Below are 13,831 nucleotides of genomic sequence, written 5' to 3' on the forward strand. Positions count from 1 at the left end.
GCATGTTACCTAGCAAAATGTTACCAGTTTTTGATCGTCTTTAGGTGTGATAAACTACTTGCTGGGCTTTAGTAGAGAGGACGGATGGGTTTTTCACACAAAAATTCTTTGGATGAAGGTAGATTATTAAACTTGGGGAGCATGAACTAGCAGCTGACTTTCTTTTGGACTTTTCCTTGCAATAAAAGCTTTTGTTAAGCGCAAATAACACTAAATAGTTGGAGGTTGTTTTCTACCCTTTCCATATTGTTGGCCAGTATGGGGATTGAACCCATGACCTTGGCGTTATTAGCACCACGCTCTGACCATCTGAGCTAACCGGCCCATGCCTAAAGGTCTCATCCAACTCCACTAAATCCAGACAGTTTTCCAGAAAAGACATTCTAAAATGCAAGCAGCATAAAACTGTCAACTGAGTGTGAGTGCCTATCATCTTCAGTTGCAAAGTTCCCATTGAGGAAGCAAAAGGAAATGCCATTGTGTTGGGAGCATTGACGCTTCTAGCAGATAAAATTCATGGTTTCACCAAGCTTCTTTCGACGAACTTCCAATTTTCAACCACGAAGGGACTCGAACCCTCAATCTTCTGATCCGAAGTCAGACGCCTTGTCCATTAGGCCACATGGTCACAGAAAGCAAGACTTTCACATTTTACAAGTGCTATTATAAAATTGAAAAACGATTGGGGCACAGTGGAATCTTTGAAAACATACATTATCATTTGTACTTTTTTCAAGCATGTTACCCAGCAAAAAGTTACCAGTTTTTGATCGTCTTTAGGTGTGATAAACTAGCCTTTCCATATTGTTGGCCAGTATGGGGATTGAACCCATGACCTTGGCGTTATTAGCACCTCGCTCTGACCATCTGAGCTAACCGGCCCATGCCTAAAGGTCTCATCCAACTCCACTAAATCCAGACAGTTTTCCAGAAAAGACATTCTAAAATGCAAGCAGCATAAAACTGTCAACTGAGTGTGAGTGCCTATCATCTTCAGTTGCAAAGTTCCCATTGAGGAAGCAAAAGGAAATGCCATTGTGTTGGGAGCATTGACGCTTCTAGCAGATAAAATTCATGGTTTCACCAAGCTTCTTTCGACGAACTTCCAATTTTCAACCACGAAGGGACTCGACCCCTCATCTTCTGATCCGAAGTCAGACGCCTTGTCCATTAGGCCACGTGGTCACAGAAAGCAAGACTTTCACATTTTACAAGTGCTTTTGTAAAATTGAAAAACGATTGGGGCACAGTGGAATCTTTGAAAACATACATTATCATTTGTATTTTTTTCAAGCATGTTACCTAGCAAAATGTTACCAGTTTTTGATCGTCTTTAGGTGTGATAAACTACTTGCTGGGCTTTAGTAGAGAGGACGGATGGGTTTTTCACACAAAAATTCTTTGGATGAAGGTAGATCATTAAACTTGGGGAGCATGAACTAGCAGCTGACTTTCTTTTGGACTTTTCCTTGCAATAAAAGCTTTTGTTAAGCGCAAATAACACTAAATAGTTGGAGGTCGTTTCAACCCTTTCCATATTGTTGGCCAGTATGGGGATTGAACCCATGACCTTGGCGTTATTAGCACCACGCTCTGACCATCTGAGCTAACCGGCCCATGCCTAAAGGTCTCATCCAACTCCACTAAATCCAGACAGTTTTCCAGAAAAGACATTCTAAAATGCAAGCAGCATAAAACTGTCAACTGAGTGTGAGTGCCTATCATCTTCAGTTGCAAAGTTCCCATTGAGGAAGCAAAAGGAAATGCCATTGTGTTGGGAGCATTGACGCTTCTAGCAGATAAAATTCATGGTTTCACCAAGCTTCTTTCGACGAACTTCCAATTTTCAACCACGAAGGGACTCGACCCCTCAATCTTCTGATCCGAAGTCAGACGCCTTGTCCATTAGGCCACGTGGTCACAGAAAGCAAGACTTTCACATTTTACAAGTGCTTTTGTAAAATTGAAAAACGATTGGGGCACAGTGGAATCTTTGAAAACATACATTATCATTTGTATTTTTTTCAAGCATGTTACCTAGCAAAATGTTACCAGTTTTTGATCGTCTTTAGGTGTGATAAACTAGCCTTTCCATATTGTTGGCCAGTATGGGGATTGAACCCATGACCTTGGCGTTATTAGCACCACGCTCTGACCATCTGAGCTAACCGGCCGATGCCTAAAGGTCTCATCCAACTCCACTAAATCCAGACAGTTTTCCAGAAAAGACGTTCTAAAATTCAGGCAGCATAAAACTGTCAACTGAGTGTCAGTGCCTATCATCTTCAGTTGTAAAGTTCCCATTGAAGATGCAAAAGGAAATGTCATTTGTTGGGAGCATTGACGCTTCCAGCAGATACAATACATAGTTTCACCAAGCTTCTTACGAAGAACTTTCAATTGTCAACCACGAAGGGACTCGAACCCTCAATCTTCTGATCCGAAGTCAGACGCCTTATCCATTAGGCCACGTGGTCGCAGAAAGCAAGACTTTCACATTTTACAAGTGCTTTTGTAAAATTGAAAAACGATTGGGGCACAGTGGAATCTTTGAAAACATACATTATCATTTGTATTTTTTTCAAGCATGTTACCTAGCAAAATGTTACCAGTTTTTGATCGTCTTTAGGTGTGATAAACTACTTGCTGGGCTTTAGTAGAGAGGACGGATGGGTTTTTCACACAAAAATTCTTTGGATGAAGGTAGATTATTAAACTTGGGGAGCATGAACTAGCAGCTGACTTTCTTTTGGACTTTTCCTTGCAATAAAAGCTTTTGTTAAGCGCAAATAACACTAAATAGTTGGAGGTTGTTTTCTACCCTTTCCATATTGTTGGCCAGTATGGGGATTGAACCCATGACCTTGGCGTTATTAGCACCACGCTCTGACCATCTGAGCTAACCGGCCCATGCCTAAAGGTCTCATCCAACTCCACTAAATCCAGACAGTTTTCCAGAAAAGACATTCTAAAATGCAAGCAGCATAAAACTGTCAACTGAGTGTGAGTGCCTATCATCTTCAGTTGCAAAGTTCCCATTGAGGAAGCAAAAGGAAATGCCATTGTGTTGGGAGCATTGACGCTTCTAGCAGATAAAATTCATGGTTTCACCAAGCTTCTTTCGACGAACTTCCAATTTTCAACCACGAAGGGACTCGAACCCTCAATCTTCTGATCCGAAGTCAGACGCCTTGTCCATTAGGCCACATGGTCACAGAAAGCAAGACTTTCACATTTTACAAGTGCTATTATAAAATTGAAAAACGATTGGGGCACAGTGGAATCTTTGAAAACATACATTATCATTTGTACTTTTTTCAAGCATGTTACCCAGCAAAAAGTTACCAGTTTTTGATCGTCTTTAGGTGTGATAAACTAGCCTTTCCATATTGTTGGCCAGTATGGGGATTGAACCCATGACCTTGGCGTTATTAGCACCTCGCTCTGACCATCTGAGCTAACCGGCCCATGCCTAAAGGTCTCATCCAACTCCACTAAATCCAGACAGTTTTCCAGAAAAGACATTCTAAAATGCAAGCAGCATAAAACTGTCAACTGAGTGTGAGTGCCTATCATCTTCAGTTGCAAAGTTCCCATTGAGGAAGCAAAAGGAAATGCCATTGTGTTGGGAGCATTGACGCTTCTAGCAGATAAAATTCATGGTTTCACCAAGCTTCTTTCGACGAACTTCCAATTTTCAACCACGAAGGGACTCGACCCCTCATCTTCTGATCCGAAGTCAGACGCCTTGTCCATTAGGCCACGTGGTCACAGAAAGCAAGACTTTCACATTTTACAAGTGCTTTTGTAAAATTGAAAAACGATTGGGGCACAGTGGAATCTTTGAAAACATACATTATCATTTGTATTTTTTTCAAGCATGTTACCTAGCAAAATGTTACCAGTTTTTGATCGTCTTTAGGTGTGATAAACTACTTGCTGGGCTTTAGTAGAGAGGACGGATGGGTTTTTCACACAAAAATTCTTTGGATGAAGGTAGATCATTAAACTTGGGGAGCATGAACTAGCAGCTGACTTTCTTTTGGACTTTTCCTTGCAATAAAAGCTTTTGTTAAGCGCAAATAACACTAAATAGTTGGAGGTCGTTTCAACCCTTTCCATATTGTTGGCCAGTATGGGGATTGAACCCATGACCTTGGCGTTATTAGCACCACGCTCTGACCATCTGAGCTAACCGGCCCATGCCTAAAGGTCTCATCCAACTCCACTAAATCCAGACAGTTTTCCAGAAAAGACATTCTAAAATGCAAGCAGCATAAAACTGTCAACTGAGTGTGAGTGCCTATCATCTTCAGTTGCAAAGTTCCCATTGAGGAAGCAAAAGGAAATGCCATTGTGTTGGGAGCATTGACGCTTCTAGCAGATAAAATTCATGGTTTCACCAAGCTTCTTTCGACGAACTTCCAATTTTCAACCACGAAGGGACTCGACCCCTCAATCTTCTGATCCGAAGTCAGACGCCTTGTCCATTAGGCCACGTGGTCACAGAAAGCAAGACTTTCACATTTTACAAGTGCTTTTGTAAAATTGAAAAACGATTGGGGCACAGTGGAATCTTTGAAAACATACATTATCATTTGTATTTTTTTCAAGCATGTTACCTAGCAAAATGTTACCAGTTTTTGATCGTCTTTAGGTGTGATAAACTACTTGCTGGGCTTTAGTAGAGAGGACGGATGGGTTTTTCACACAAAAATTCTTTGGATGAAGGTAGATTATTAAACTTGGGGAGCATGAACTAGCAGCTGACTTTCTTTTGGACTTTTCCTTGCAATAAAAGCTTTTGTTAAGCGCAACTAACACTAAATAGTTGGAGGTCGTTTCAACCCTTTCCATATTGTTGGCCAGTATGGGGATTGAACCCATGACCTTGGCGTTATTAGCACCACGCTCTGACCATCTGAGCTAACCGGCCCATGCCCAAAGGTCTCATCCAACTCCACTAAATCCAGACAGTTTTCCAGAAAAGACGTTCTAAAATGCAGGCAGCATAAAACTGTCAACTGAGTGTCAGTGCCTATCATCTTCAGTTGTAAAGTTCCCATTGAAGATGCAAAAGGAAATGTCATTTGTTGGGAGCATTGACGCTTCTAGCAGATACAATTCATGGTTTCACCAAGCATCTTACGAAGAACTTGCAATTGTCAACCACGAAGGGACTCGAACCCTGAATCTTCTGATCCTAAGTCAGACGCCTTATCCATTAGGCCACGTGGTCGCAGAAAGCAAGTATTTCACATTTTACAAGTGCTATTGTAAAATTGAAAAACGATTGGGGCACAGTGGAATCTTTGAAAACATACATTATCATTTGTATTTTTTTCAAGCATGTTACCTAGCAAAATGTTACCAGTTTTTGATCGTCTTTAGGTGTGATAAACTACTTGCTGGGCTTTAGTAGAGAGGACGGATGGGTTTTTCACACAAAAATTCTTTGGATGAAGGTAGATTATTAAACTTGAGGAGCATGAACTAGCAGCTGACTTTCTTTTGGACTTTTCCTTGCAATAAAAGCTTTTGTTAAGCGCAAATAACACTAAATAGTTGGAGGTCGTTTCAACCATTTCCATATTGTTGGCCAGTATGGGGATTGAACCCATGACCTTGGCGTTATTAGCACCACGCTCTAACCATCTGAGCTAACCGGCCCATGCTCAAAGGTCTCATCCAACTCCACTAAATCCAGACAGTTTTCCACAAAAGACGTTCTAAAATGCAGGCAGCATAAAACTGTCAACTGAGTGTGAGTGCCTATCATCTTCATTTGCAAAGTTCCCATTGAGGAAGCAAAAGCCATTGTGTTGGGAGCATTGACGCTTCTAGCAGATACAATTCATGGTTTTACCAAGCTTCTCACGAAGAACTTGCAATTTTCAACCACGAAGGGACTCGAACCCTCAATCTTCTGATCCGAAGTCAGACGCCTTGTCCATTAGGCCACGTGGTCGCAGAAAGCAAGACTTTCACATTTTACAAGTGCTATTGTAAAATTGAAAAACGATTGGGGCACAGTGGAATCTTTGAAAACATACACTCACCGGCCACTTTATTAGGTACCCCATGCTAGTAACGGGTTGGACCCCCTTTTGCCTTCAGAACTGCCTCAATTCTTCGTGGCATAGATTCAACAAGGTGCTGGAAGCATTCCTCAGGGAGTTTGGTCCATATTGACATGATGGCATCACACAGTTGCCGCAGATTTGTCGGCTGCACATCCATGATGCGAATCTCCCGTTCCACCACATCCCAAAGATGCTCTATTGGATTGAGATCTGGTGATTGTGGAGGCCATTTGAGTACAGCAAACTCATTGTCATGTTCAAGAAACCAGTCTGAGATGATTCCAGCTTTATGACATGGCGCATTATCCTGCTGAAAGTAGCCATCAGAAGTTGGGTACATTGTGGTCATTAAGGGATGGACATGGTCAGCAACAATACTCAGGTAGGCTGTGGCGTTGCAACGATGCTCAATTGGTACCAAGGGGCCCAAAGAGTGCCAAGAAAATATTCCCCACACCATGACACCACCACCACCAGCCTGAACCGTTGATACAAGGCAGGATGGATCCATGCTTTCATGTTGTAGACGCCAAATTCTGACCCTACCATCCGAATGTCGCAGCAGAAATCGAGACTCATCAGACCAGGCAACGTTTTTCCAATCTTCTATTGTCCAATTTCGATGAGCTTGTGCAAATTGTAGCCTCAGTTTCCTGTTCTTAGCTGAAAGGAGTGGCACCCGGTGTGGTCTTCTGCTGCTGTAGCCCATCTGCCTCAAAGTTCGACGTACTGTGCGTTCAGAGATGCTCTTATGCCCACCTTGGTTGTAACGGGTGGTTATTTGAGTCACTGTTGCCCTTCTATCAGCTCGAACCAGTCTGGCCATTCTCCTCTGACCTCTGGCATCAACAAGGCATTTCCGCCCACAGAACTGCCGCTCACTGGATGTTTTTTCTTTTTCGGACCATTCTCTGTAAACCCTAGAGATGGTTGTGCGTGAAAATCCCAGTAGATTAGCAGTTTCTGAAATACTCAGACCAGCCCTTCTGGCACCAACAATCATGCCACGTTCAAAGTCACTCAAATCACCTTTCTTCCCCATACTGATGCTCGGTTTGAACTGCAGGAGATTGTCTTGACAATGTCTACATGCCTAAATGCACTGAGTTACCGCCATGTGATTGGCTGCTTAGAAATTAAGTGTTAACGAGCAGTTGGACAAGTGTACCTAATAAAGTGGCCGGTGAGTGTACATTATCATTTGTATTTTTTTCAAGCATGTTACCTAGCAAAATGTTACCAGTTTTTGATCGTCTTTAGGTGTGATAAACTACTTGCTGGGCTTTAGTAGAGAGGACGGATGGGTTTTTCACACAAAAATTCTTTGGATGAAGGTAGATTATTAAACTTGGGGAGCATGAACTAGCAGCTGACTTTCTTTTGGACTTTTCCTTGCAATAAAAGCTTTTGTTAAGCGCAAATAACACTAAATAGTTGGAGGTCGTTTCAACCCTTTCCATATTGTTGGCCAGTATGGGGATTGAACCCATGACCTTGGCGTTATTAGCACCACGCTCTGACCATCTGAGCTAACCGGCCCATGCCCAAAGGTCTCATCCAACTCCACTAAATCCAGACAGTTTTCCAGAAAAGACGTTCTAAAATGCAGGCAGCATAAAACTGTCAACTGAGTGTCAGTGCCTATCATCTTCAGTTGTAAAGTTCCCATTGAAGATGCAAAAGGAAATGTCATTTGTTGGGAGCATTGACGCTTCTAGCAGATACAATTCATGGTTTCACCAAGCATCTTACGAAGAACTTGCAATTGTCAACCACGAAGGGACTCGAACCCTGAATCTTCTGATCCTAAGTCAGACGCCTTATCCATTAGGCCACGTGGTCGCAGAAGGCAAGAATTTCACATTTTACAAGTGCTATTGTAAAATTGAAAAACGATTGGGGCACAGTGGAATCTTTGAAAATATACATTATCATTTGTATTTTTTTCAAGCATGTTACCTAGCAAAATGTTACCAGTTTTTGATCGTCTTTAGGTGTGATAAACTACTTGCTGGGCTTTAGTAGAGAGGACGGATGGGTTTTTCACACAAAAATTCTTTGGATGAAGGTAGATTATTAAACTTGAGGAGCATGAACTAGCAGCTGACTTTCTTTTGGACTTTTCCTTGCAATAAAAGCTTTTGTTAAGCGCAAATAACACTAAATAGTTGGAGGTCGTTTCAACCCTTTCCATATTGTTGGCCAGTATGGGGATTGAACCCATGACCTTGGCGTTATTAGCAGCACGCTCTAACCATCTGAGCTAACCGGCCCATGCTCAAAGGTCTCATCCAACTCCACTAAATCCAGACAGTTTTCCACAAAAGACGTTCTAAAATGCAGGCAGCATAAAACTGTCAACTGAGTGTGAGTGCCTATCATCTTCAGTTGCAAAGTTCCCATTGAGGAAGCAAAAGCCATTGTGTTGGGAGCATTGACGCTTCTAGCAGATACAATTCATGGTTTTACCAAGCTTCTCACGAAGAACTTGCAATTTTCAACCACGAAGGGACTCGAACCCTCAATCTTCTGATCCGAAGTCAGACGCCTTGTCCATTAGGCCACGTGGTCGCAGAAAGCAAGACTTTCACATTTTACAAGTGCTATTGTAAAATTGAAAAACGATTGGGGCACAGTGGAATCTTTGAAAACATACCTTATCATTTGTATTTTTTTCAAGCATGTTACCTAGCAAAATGTTACCAGTTTTTGATCGTCTTTAGGTGTGATAAACTACTTGCTGGGCTTTAGTAGAGAGGACGGATGGGTTTTTCACACAAAAATTCTTTGGATGAAGGTAGATCATTAAACTTGGGGAGCATGAACTAGCAGCTGACTTTCTTTTGGACTTTTCCTTGCAATAAAAGCTTTTGTTAAGCGCAAATAACACTAAATAGTTGGAGGTCGTTTCAACCCTTTCCATATTGTTGGCCAGTATGGGGATTGAACCCATGACCTTGGCGTTATTAGCACCACGCTCTGACCATCTGAGCTAACCGGCCCATGCCTAAAGGTCTCATCCAACTCCACTAAATCCAGACAGTTTTCCAGAAAAGACATTCTAAAATGCAAGCAGCATAAAACTGTCAACTGAGTGTGAGTGCCTATCATCTTCAGTTGCAAAGTTCCCATTGAGGAAGCAAAAGGAAATGCCATTGTGTTGGGAGCATTGACGCTTCTAGCAGATAAAATTCATGGTTTCACCAAGCTTCTTTCGACGAACTTCCAATTTTCAACCACGAAGGGACTCGACCCCTCAATCTTCTGATCCGAAGTCAGACGCCTTGTCCATTAGGCCACGTGGTCACAGAAAGCAAGACTTTCACATTTTACAAGTGCTTTTGTAAAATTGAAAAACGATTGGGGCACAGTGGAATCTTTGAAAACATACATTATCATTTGTATTTTTTTCAAGCATGTTACCTAGCAAAATGTTACCAGTTTTTGATCGTCTTTAGGTGTGATAAACTACTTGCTGGGCTTTAGTAGAGAGGACGGATGGGTTTTTCACACAAAAATTCTTTGGATGAAGGTAGATTATTAAACTTGGGGAGCATGAACTAGCAGCTGACTTTCTTTTGGACTTTTCCTTGCAATAAAAGCTTTTGTTAAGCGCAACTAACACTAAATAGTTGGAGGTCGTTTCAACCCTTTCCATATTGTTGGCCAGTATGGGGATTGAACCCATGACCTTGGCGTTATTAGCACCACGCTCTGACCATCTGAGCTAACCGGCCCATGCCCAAAGGTCTCATCCAACTCCACTAAATCCAGACAGTTTTCCAGAAAAGACGTTCTAAAATGCAGGCAGCATAAAACTGTCAACTGAGTGTCAGTGCCTATCATCTTCAGTTGTAAAGTTCCCATTGAAGATGCAAAAGGAAATGTCATTTGTTGGGAGCATTGACGCTTCTAGCAGATACAATTCATGGTTTCACCAAGCATCTTACGAAGAACTTGCAATTGTCAACCACGAAGGGACTCGAACCCTGAATCTTCTGATCCTAAGTCAGACGCCTTATCCATTAGGCCACGTGGTCGCAGAAAGCAAGTATTTCACATTTTACAAGTGCTATTGTAAAATTGAAAAACGATTGGGGCACAGTGGAATCTTTGAAAACATACATTATCATTTGTATTTTTTTCAAGCATGTTACCTAGCAAAATGTTACCAGTTTTTGATCGTCTTTAGGTGTGATAAACTACTTGCTGGGCTTTAGTAGAGAGGACGGATGGGTTTTTCACACAAAAATTCTTTGGATGAAGGTAGATTATTAAACTTGAGGAGCATGAACTAGCAGCTGACTTTCTTTTGGACTTTTCCTTGCAATAAAAGCTTTTGTTAAGCGCAAATAACACTAAATAGTTGGAGGTCGTTTCAACCATTTCCATATTGTTGGCCAGTATGGGGATTGAACCCATGACCTTGGCGTTATTAGCACCACGCTCTAACCATCTGAGCTAACCGGCCCATGCTCAAAGGTCTCATCCAACTCCACTAAATCCAGACAGTTTTCCACAAAAGACGTTCTAAAATGCAGGCAGCATAAAACTGTCAACTGAGTGTGAGTGCCTATCATCTTCATTTGCAAAGTTCCCATTGAGGAAGCAAAAGCCATTGTGTTGGGAGCATTGACGCTTCTAGCAGATACAATTCATGGTTTTACCAAGCTTCTCACGAAGAACTTGCAATTTTCAACCACGAAGGGACTCGAACCCTCAATCTTCTGATCCGAAGTCAGACGCCTTGTCCATTAGGCCACGTGGTCGCAGAAAGCAAGACTTTCACATTTTACAAGTGCTATTGTAAAATTGAAAAACGATTGGGGCACAGTGGAATCTTTGAAAACATACATTATCATTTGTATTTTTTTCAAGCATGTTACCTAGCAAAATGTTACCAGTTTTTGATCGTCTTTAGGTGTGATAAACTACTTGCTGGGCTTTAGTAGAGAGGACGGATGGGTTTTTCACACAAAAATTCTTTGGATGAAGGTAGATTATTAAACTTGGGGAGCATGAACTAGCAGCTGACTTTCTTTTGGACTTTTCCTTGCAATAAAAGCTTTTGTTAAGCGCAAATAACACTAAATAGTTGGAGGTCGTTTCAACCCTTTCCATATTGTTGGCCAGTATGGGGATTGAACCCATGACCTTGGCGTTATTAGCACCACGCTCTGACCATCTGAGCTAACCGGCCCATGCCCAAAGGTCTCATCCAACTCCACTAAATCCAGACAGTTTTCCAGAAAAGACGTTCTAAAATGCAGGCAGCATAAAACTGTCAACTGAGTGTCAGTGCCTATCATCTTCAGTTGTAAAGTTCCCATTGAAGATGCAAAAGGAAATGTCATTTGTTGGGAGCATTGACGCTTCTAGCAGATACAATTCATGGTTTCACCAAGCATCTTACGAAGAACTTGCAATTGTCAACCACGAAGGGACTCGAACCCTGAATCTTCTGATCCTAAGTCAGACGCCTTATCCATTAGGCCACGTGGTCGCAGAAGGCAAGAATTTCACATTTTACAAGTGCTATTGTAAAATTGAAAAACGATTGGGGCACAGTGGAATCTTTGAAAACATACATTATCATTTGTATTTTTTTCAAGCATGTTACCTAGCAAAATGTTACCAGTTTTTGATCGTCTTTAGGTGTGATAAACTACTTGCTGGGCTTTAGTAGAGAGGACGGATGGGTTTTTCACACAAAAATTCTTTGGATGAAGGTAGATTATTAAACTTGAGGAGCATGAACTAGCAGCTGACTTTCTTTTGGACTTTTCCTTGCAATAAAAGCTTTTGTTAAGCGCAAATAACACTAAATAGTTGGAGGTCGTTTCAACCCTTTCCATATTGTTGGCCAGTATGGGGATTGAACCCATGACCTTGGCGTTATTAGCAGCACGCTCTAACCATCTGAGCTAACCGGCCCATGCTCAAAGGTCTCATCCAACTCCACTAAATCCAGACAGTTTTCCACAAAAGACGTTCTAAAATGCAGGCAGCATAAAACTGTCAACTGAGTGTGAGTGCCTATCATCTTCAGTTGCAAAGTTCCCATTGAGGAAGCAAAAGCCATTGTGTTGGGAGCATTGACGCTTCTAGCAGATACAATTCATGGTTTTACCAAGCTTCTCACGAAGAACTTGCAATTTTCAACCACGAAGGGACTCGAACCCTCAATCTTCTGATCCGAAGTCAGACGCCTTGTCCATTAGGCCACGTGGTCGCAGAAAGCAAGACTTTCACATTTTACAAGTGCTATTGTAAAATTGAAAAACGATTGGGGCACAGTGGAATCTTTGAAAACATACCTTATCATTTGTATTTTTTTCAAGCATGTTACCTAGCAAAATGTTACCAGTTTTTGATCGTCTTTAGGTGTGATAAACTACTTGCTGGGCTTTAGTAGAGAGGACGGATGTGTTTTTCACACAAAAAACCTTTGGATGAAGGTAGATTATTAAACTTGGGGAGCCTGAACTAGCAGCTGACTTTCTTTTGGACTTTTCCTTGCAATAAAAGCTTTTGTTAAGCGCAAATAACACTAAATAGTTGGAGGTCGTTTTCTTCCCTTTCCATATTGTTGGCCAGTATGGGGATTGAACCCATGACCTTGGCGTTATTAGCACCACGCTCTGACCATCTGAGCTAACCGGCCCATGCCTAAAGGTCTCATCCAACTCCACTAAATCCAGACAGTTTTCCAGAAAAGACATTCTAAAATGCAAGCAGCATAAAACTGTCAACTGAGTGTGAGTGCCTATCATCTTCAGTTGCAAAGTTCCCATTGAGGAAGCAAAAGGAAATGCCATTGTGTTGGGAGCATTGACGCTTCTAGCAGATAAAATTCATGGTTTCACCAAGCTTCTTTCGACAAACTTCCAATTTTCAACCACGAAGGGACTCGAACCCTCAATCTTCTGATCCGAAGTCAGACGCCTTGTCCATTAGGCCACGTGGTCACAGAAAGCAAGACTTTCACATTTTACAAGTGCTATTATAAAATTGAAAAACGATTGGGGCACAGTGGAATCTTTGAAAACATACATTATCATTTGTACTTTTTTCAAGCATGTTACCCAGCAAAATGTTACCAGTTTTTGATCGTCTTTAGGTGTGATAAACTAGCCTTTCCATATTGTTGGCCAGTATGGGGATTGAACCCATGACCTTGGCGTTATTAGCACCACGCTCTGACCATCTGAGCTAACCGGCCGATGCCTAAAGGTCTCATCCAACTCCACTAAATCCAGACAGTTTTCCAGAAAAGACATTCTAAAATGCAAGCAGCATAAAACTGTCAACTGAGTGTGAGTGCCTATCATCTTCAGTTGCAAAGTTCCCATTGAGGAAGCAAAAGGAAATGCCATTGTGTTGGGAGCATTGACGCTTCTAGCAGATAAAATTCATGGTTTCACCAAGCTTCTTTCGACGAACTTCCAATTTTCAACCACGAAGGGACTCGACCCCTCATCTTCTGATCCGAAGTCAGAGGCCTTGTCCATTAGGCCACGTGGTCACAGAAAGCAAGACTTTCACATTTTACAAGTGCTTTTGTAAAATTGAAAAACGATTGGGGCACAGTGGAATCTTTGAAAACATACATTATCATTTGTATTTTTTTCAAGCATGTTACCTAGCAAAATGTTACCAGTTTTTGATCGTCTTTAGGTGTGATAAACTACTTGCTGGGCTTTAGTAGAGAGGACGGATGGGTTTTTCACACAAAAATTCTTTGGATG

At 41.7% G+C, this 13,831-nt stretch overlaps 31 non-coding genes across 31 annotated transcripts; all 31 read right to left on the minus strand.

The window, feature by feature from the left end:
- Nucleotides 1–250: 250 nt before the first annotated feature.
- trnai-aau (transfer RNA isoleucine (anticodon AAU)) lies at nucleotides 251–324 on the minus strand. Its single transcript has one exon. It is a non-coding gene; the product is annotated as a tRNA-Ile (tRNA).
- Nucleotides 325–555: 231 nt separating this feature from the next.
- Nucleotides 556–628, minus strand: trnar-ucg (transfer RNA arginine (anticodon UCG)). The gene has a single exon. It is a non-coding gene; the product is annotated as a tRNA-Arg (tRNA).
- A 180-nt stretch (nucleotides 629–808) lies between these two features.
- On the minus strand, nucleotides 809–882 carry trnai-aau (transfer RNA isoleucine (anticodon AAU)). Its single transcript has one exon. It is a non-coding gene; the product is annotated as a tRNA-Ile (tRNA).
- Nucleotides 883–1,113: 231 nt separating this feature from the next.
- trnar-ucg (transfer RNA arginine (anticodon UCG)) lies at nucleotides 1,114–1,185 on the minus strand. The gene has a single exon. It is a non-coding gene; the product is annotated as a tRNA-Arg (tRNA).
- A 357-nt stretch (nucleotides 1,186–1,542) lies between these two features.
- trnai-aau (transfer RNA isoleucine (anticodon AAU)) lies at nucleotides 1,543–1,616 on the minus strand. Its single transcript has one exon. It is a non-coding gene; the product is annotated as a tRNA-Ile (tRNA).
- A 231-nt stretch (nucleotides 1,617–1,847) lies between these two features.
- trnar-ucg (transfer RNA arginine (anticodon UCG)) lies at nucleotides 1,848–1,920 on the minus strand. Its single transcript has one exon. It is a non-coding gene; the product is annotated as a tRNA-Arg (tRNA).
- Nucleotides 1,921–2,100: 180 nt separating this feature from the next.
- Nucleotides 2,101–2,174, minus strand: trnai-aau (transfer RNA isoleucine (anticodon AAU)). Its single transcript has one exon. It is a non-coding gene; the product is annotated as a tRNA-Ile (tRNA).
- Nucleotides 2,175–2,404: 230 nt separating this feature from the next.
- On the minus strand, nucleotides 2,405–2,477 carry trnar-ucg (transfer RNA arginine (anticodon UCG)). Its single transcript has one exon. It is a non-coding gene; the product is annotated as a tRNA-Arg (tRNA).
- A 358-nt stretch (nucleotides 2,478–2,835) lies between these two features.
- Nucleotides 2,836–2,909, minus strand: trnai-aau (transfer RNA isoleucine (anticodon AAU)). The gene has a single exon. It is a non-coding gene; the product is annotated as a tRNA-Ile (tRNA).
- A 231-nt stretch (nucleotides 2,910–3,140) lies between these two features.
- On the minus strand, nucleotides 3,141–3,213 carry trnar-ucg (transfer RNA arginine (anticodon UCG)). Its single transcript has one exon. It is a non-coding gene; the product is annotated as a tRNA-Arg (tRNA).
- Nucleotides 3,214–3,393: 180 nt separating this feature from the next.
- trnai-aau (transfer RNA isoleucine (anticodon AAU)) lies at nucleotides 3,394–3,467 on the minus strand. Its single transcript has one exon. It is a non-coding gene; the product is annotated as a tRNA-Ile (tRNA).
- Nucleotides 3,468–3,698: 231 nt separating this feature from the next.
- trnar-ucg (transfer RNA arginine (anticodon UCG)) lies at nucleotides 3,699–3,770 on the minus strand. The gene has a single exon. It is a non-coding gene; the product is annotated as a tRNA-Arg (tRNA).
- A 357-nt stretch (nucleotides 3,771–4,127) lies between these two features.
- On the minus strand, nucleotides 4,128–4,201 carry trnai-aau (transfer RNA isoleucine (anticodon AAU)). The gene has a single exon. It is a non-coding gene; the product is annotated as a tRNA-Ile (tRNA).
- A 231-nt stretch (nucleotides 4,202–4,432) lies between these two features.
- On the minus strand, nucleotides 4,433–4,505 carry trnar-ucg (transfer RNA arginine (anticodon UCG)). Its single transcript has one exon. It is a non-coding gene; the product is annotated as a tRNA-Arg (tRNA).
- A 357-nt stretch (nucleotides 4,506–4,862) lies between these two features.
- On the minus strand, nucleotides 4,863–4,936 carry trnai-aau (transfer RNA isoleucine (anticodon AAU)). Its single transcript has one exon. It is a non-coding gene; the product is annotated as a tRNA-Ile (tRNA).
- A 660-nt stretch (nucleotides 4,937–5,596) lies between these two features.
- Nucleotides 5,597–5,670, minus strand: trnai-aau (transfer RNA isoleucine (anticodon AAU)). Its single transcript has one exon. It is a non-coding gene; the product is annotated as a tRNA-Ile (tRNA).
- A 225-nt stretch (nucleotides 5,671–5,895) lies between these two features.
- On the minus strand, nucleotides 5,896–5,968 carry trnar-ucg (transfer RNA arginine (anticodon UCG)). Its single transcript has one exon. It is a non-coding gene; the product is annotated as a tRNA-Arg (tRNA).
- A 1,580-nt stretch (nucleotides 5,969–7,548) lies between these two features.
- Nucleotides 7,549–7,622, minus strand: trnai-aau (transfer RNA isoleucine (anticodon AAU)). The gene has a single exon. It is a non-coding gene; the product is annotated as a tRNA-Ile (tRNA).
- A 660-nt stretch (nucleotides 7,623–8,282) lies between these two features.
- trnai-aau (transfer RNA isoleucine (anticodon AAU)) lies at nucleotides 8,283–8,356 on the minus strand. Its single transcript has one exon. It is a non-coding gene; the product is annotated as a tRNA-Ile (tRNA).
- A 225-nt stretch (nucleotides 8,357–8,581) lies between these two features.
- Nucleotides 8,582–8,654, minus strand: trnar-ucg (transfer RNA arginine (anticodon UCG)). The gene has a single exon. It is a non-coding gene; the product is annotated as a tRNA-Arg (tRNA).
- Nucleotides 8,655–9,011: 357 nt separating this feature from the next.
- On the minus strand, nucleotides 9,012–9,085 carry trnai-aau (transfer RNA isoleucine (anticodon AAU)). The gene has a single exon. It is a non-coding gene; the product is annotated as a tRNA-Ile (tRNA).
- Nucleotides 9,086–9,316: 231 nt separating this feature from the next.
- On the minus strand, nucleotides 9,317–9,389 carry trnar-ucg (transfer RNA arginine (anticodon UCG)). Its single transcript has one exon. It is a non-coding gene; the product is annotated as a tRNA-Arg (tRNA).
- A 357-nt stretch (nucleotides 9,390–9,746) lies between these two features.
- trnai-aau (transfer RNA isoleucine (anticodon AAU)) lies at nucleotides 9,747–9,820 on the minus strand. Its single transcript has one exon. It is a non-coding gene; the product is annotated as a tRNA-Ile (tRNA).
- A 660-nt stretch (nucleotides 9,821–10,480) lies between these two features.
- On the minus strand, nucleotides 10,481–10,554 carry trnai-aau (transfer RNA isoleucine (anticodon AAU)). The gene has a single exon. It is a non-coding gene; the product is annotated as a tRNA-Ile (tRNA).
- A 225-nt stretch (nucleotides 10,555–10,779) lies between these two features.
- On the minus strand, nucleotides 10,780–10,852 carry trnar-ucg (transfer RNA arginine (anticodon UCG)). The gene has a single exon. It is a non-coding gene; the product is annotated as a tRNA-Arg (tRNA).
- Nucleotides 10,853–11,209: 357 nt separating this feature from the next.
- On the minus strand, nucleotides 11,210–11,283 carry trnai-aau (transfer RNA isoleucine (anticodon AAU)). The gene has a single exon. It is a non-coding gene; the product is annotated as a tRNA-Ile (tRNA).
- Nucleotides 11,284–11,943: 660 nt separating this feature from the next.
- Nucleotides 11,944–12,017, minus strand: trnai-aau (transfer RNA isoleucine (anticodon AAU)). The gene has a single exon. It is a non-coding gene; the product is annotated as a tRNA-Ile (tRNA).
- A 225-nt stretch (nucleotides 12,018–12,242) lies between these two features.
- Nucleotides 12,243–12,315, minus strand: trnar-ucg (transfer RNA arginine (anticodon UCG)). Its single transcript has one exon. It is a non-coding gene; the product is annotated as a tRNA-Arg (tRNA).
- Nucleotides 12,316–12,673: 358 nt separating this feature from the next.
- On the minus strand, nucleotides 12,674–12,747 carry trnai-aau (transfer RNA isoleucine (anticodon AAU)). Its single transcript has one exon. It is a non-coding gene; the product is annotated as a tRNA-Ile (tRNA).
- Nucleotides 12,748–12,978: 231 nt separating this feature from the next.
- Nucleotides 12,979–13,051, minus strand: trnar-ucg (transfer RNA arginine (anticodon UCG)). The gene has a single exon. It is a non-coding gene; the product is annotated as a tRNA-Arg (tRNA).
- Nucleotides 13,052–13,231: 180 nt separating this feature from the next.
- On the minus strand, nucleotides 13,232–13,305 carry trnai-aau (transfer RNA isoleucine (anticodon AAU)). Its single transcript has one exon. It is a non-coding gene; the product is annotated as a tRNA-Ile (tRNA).
- Between the last annotated feature and the right edge of the window lie 526 nt (nucleotides 13,306–13,831).

This window comes from Pungitius pungitius, chromosome 21 (genome assembly GCF_949316345.1).
Source record: "Pungitius pungitius chromosome 21, fPunPun2.1, whole genome shotgun sequence".
Taxonomy (NCBI): Eukaryota; Metazoa; Chordata; class Actinopteri; order Perciformes; family Gasterosteidae; genus Pungitius; species Pungitius pungitius.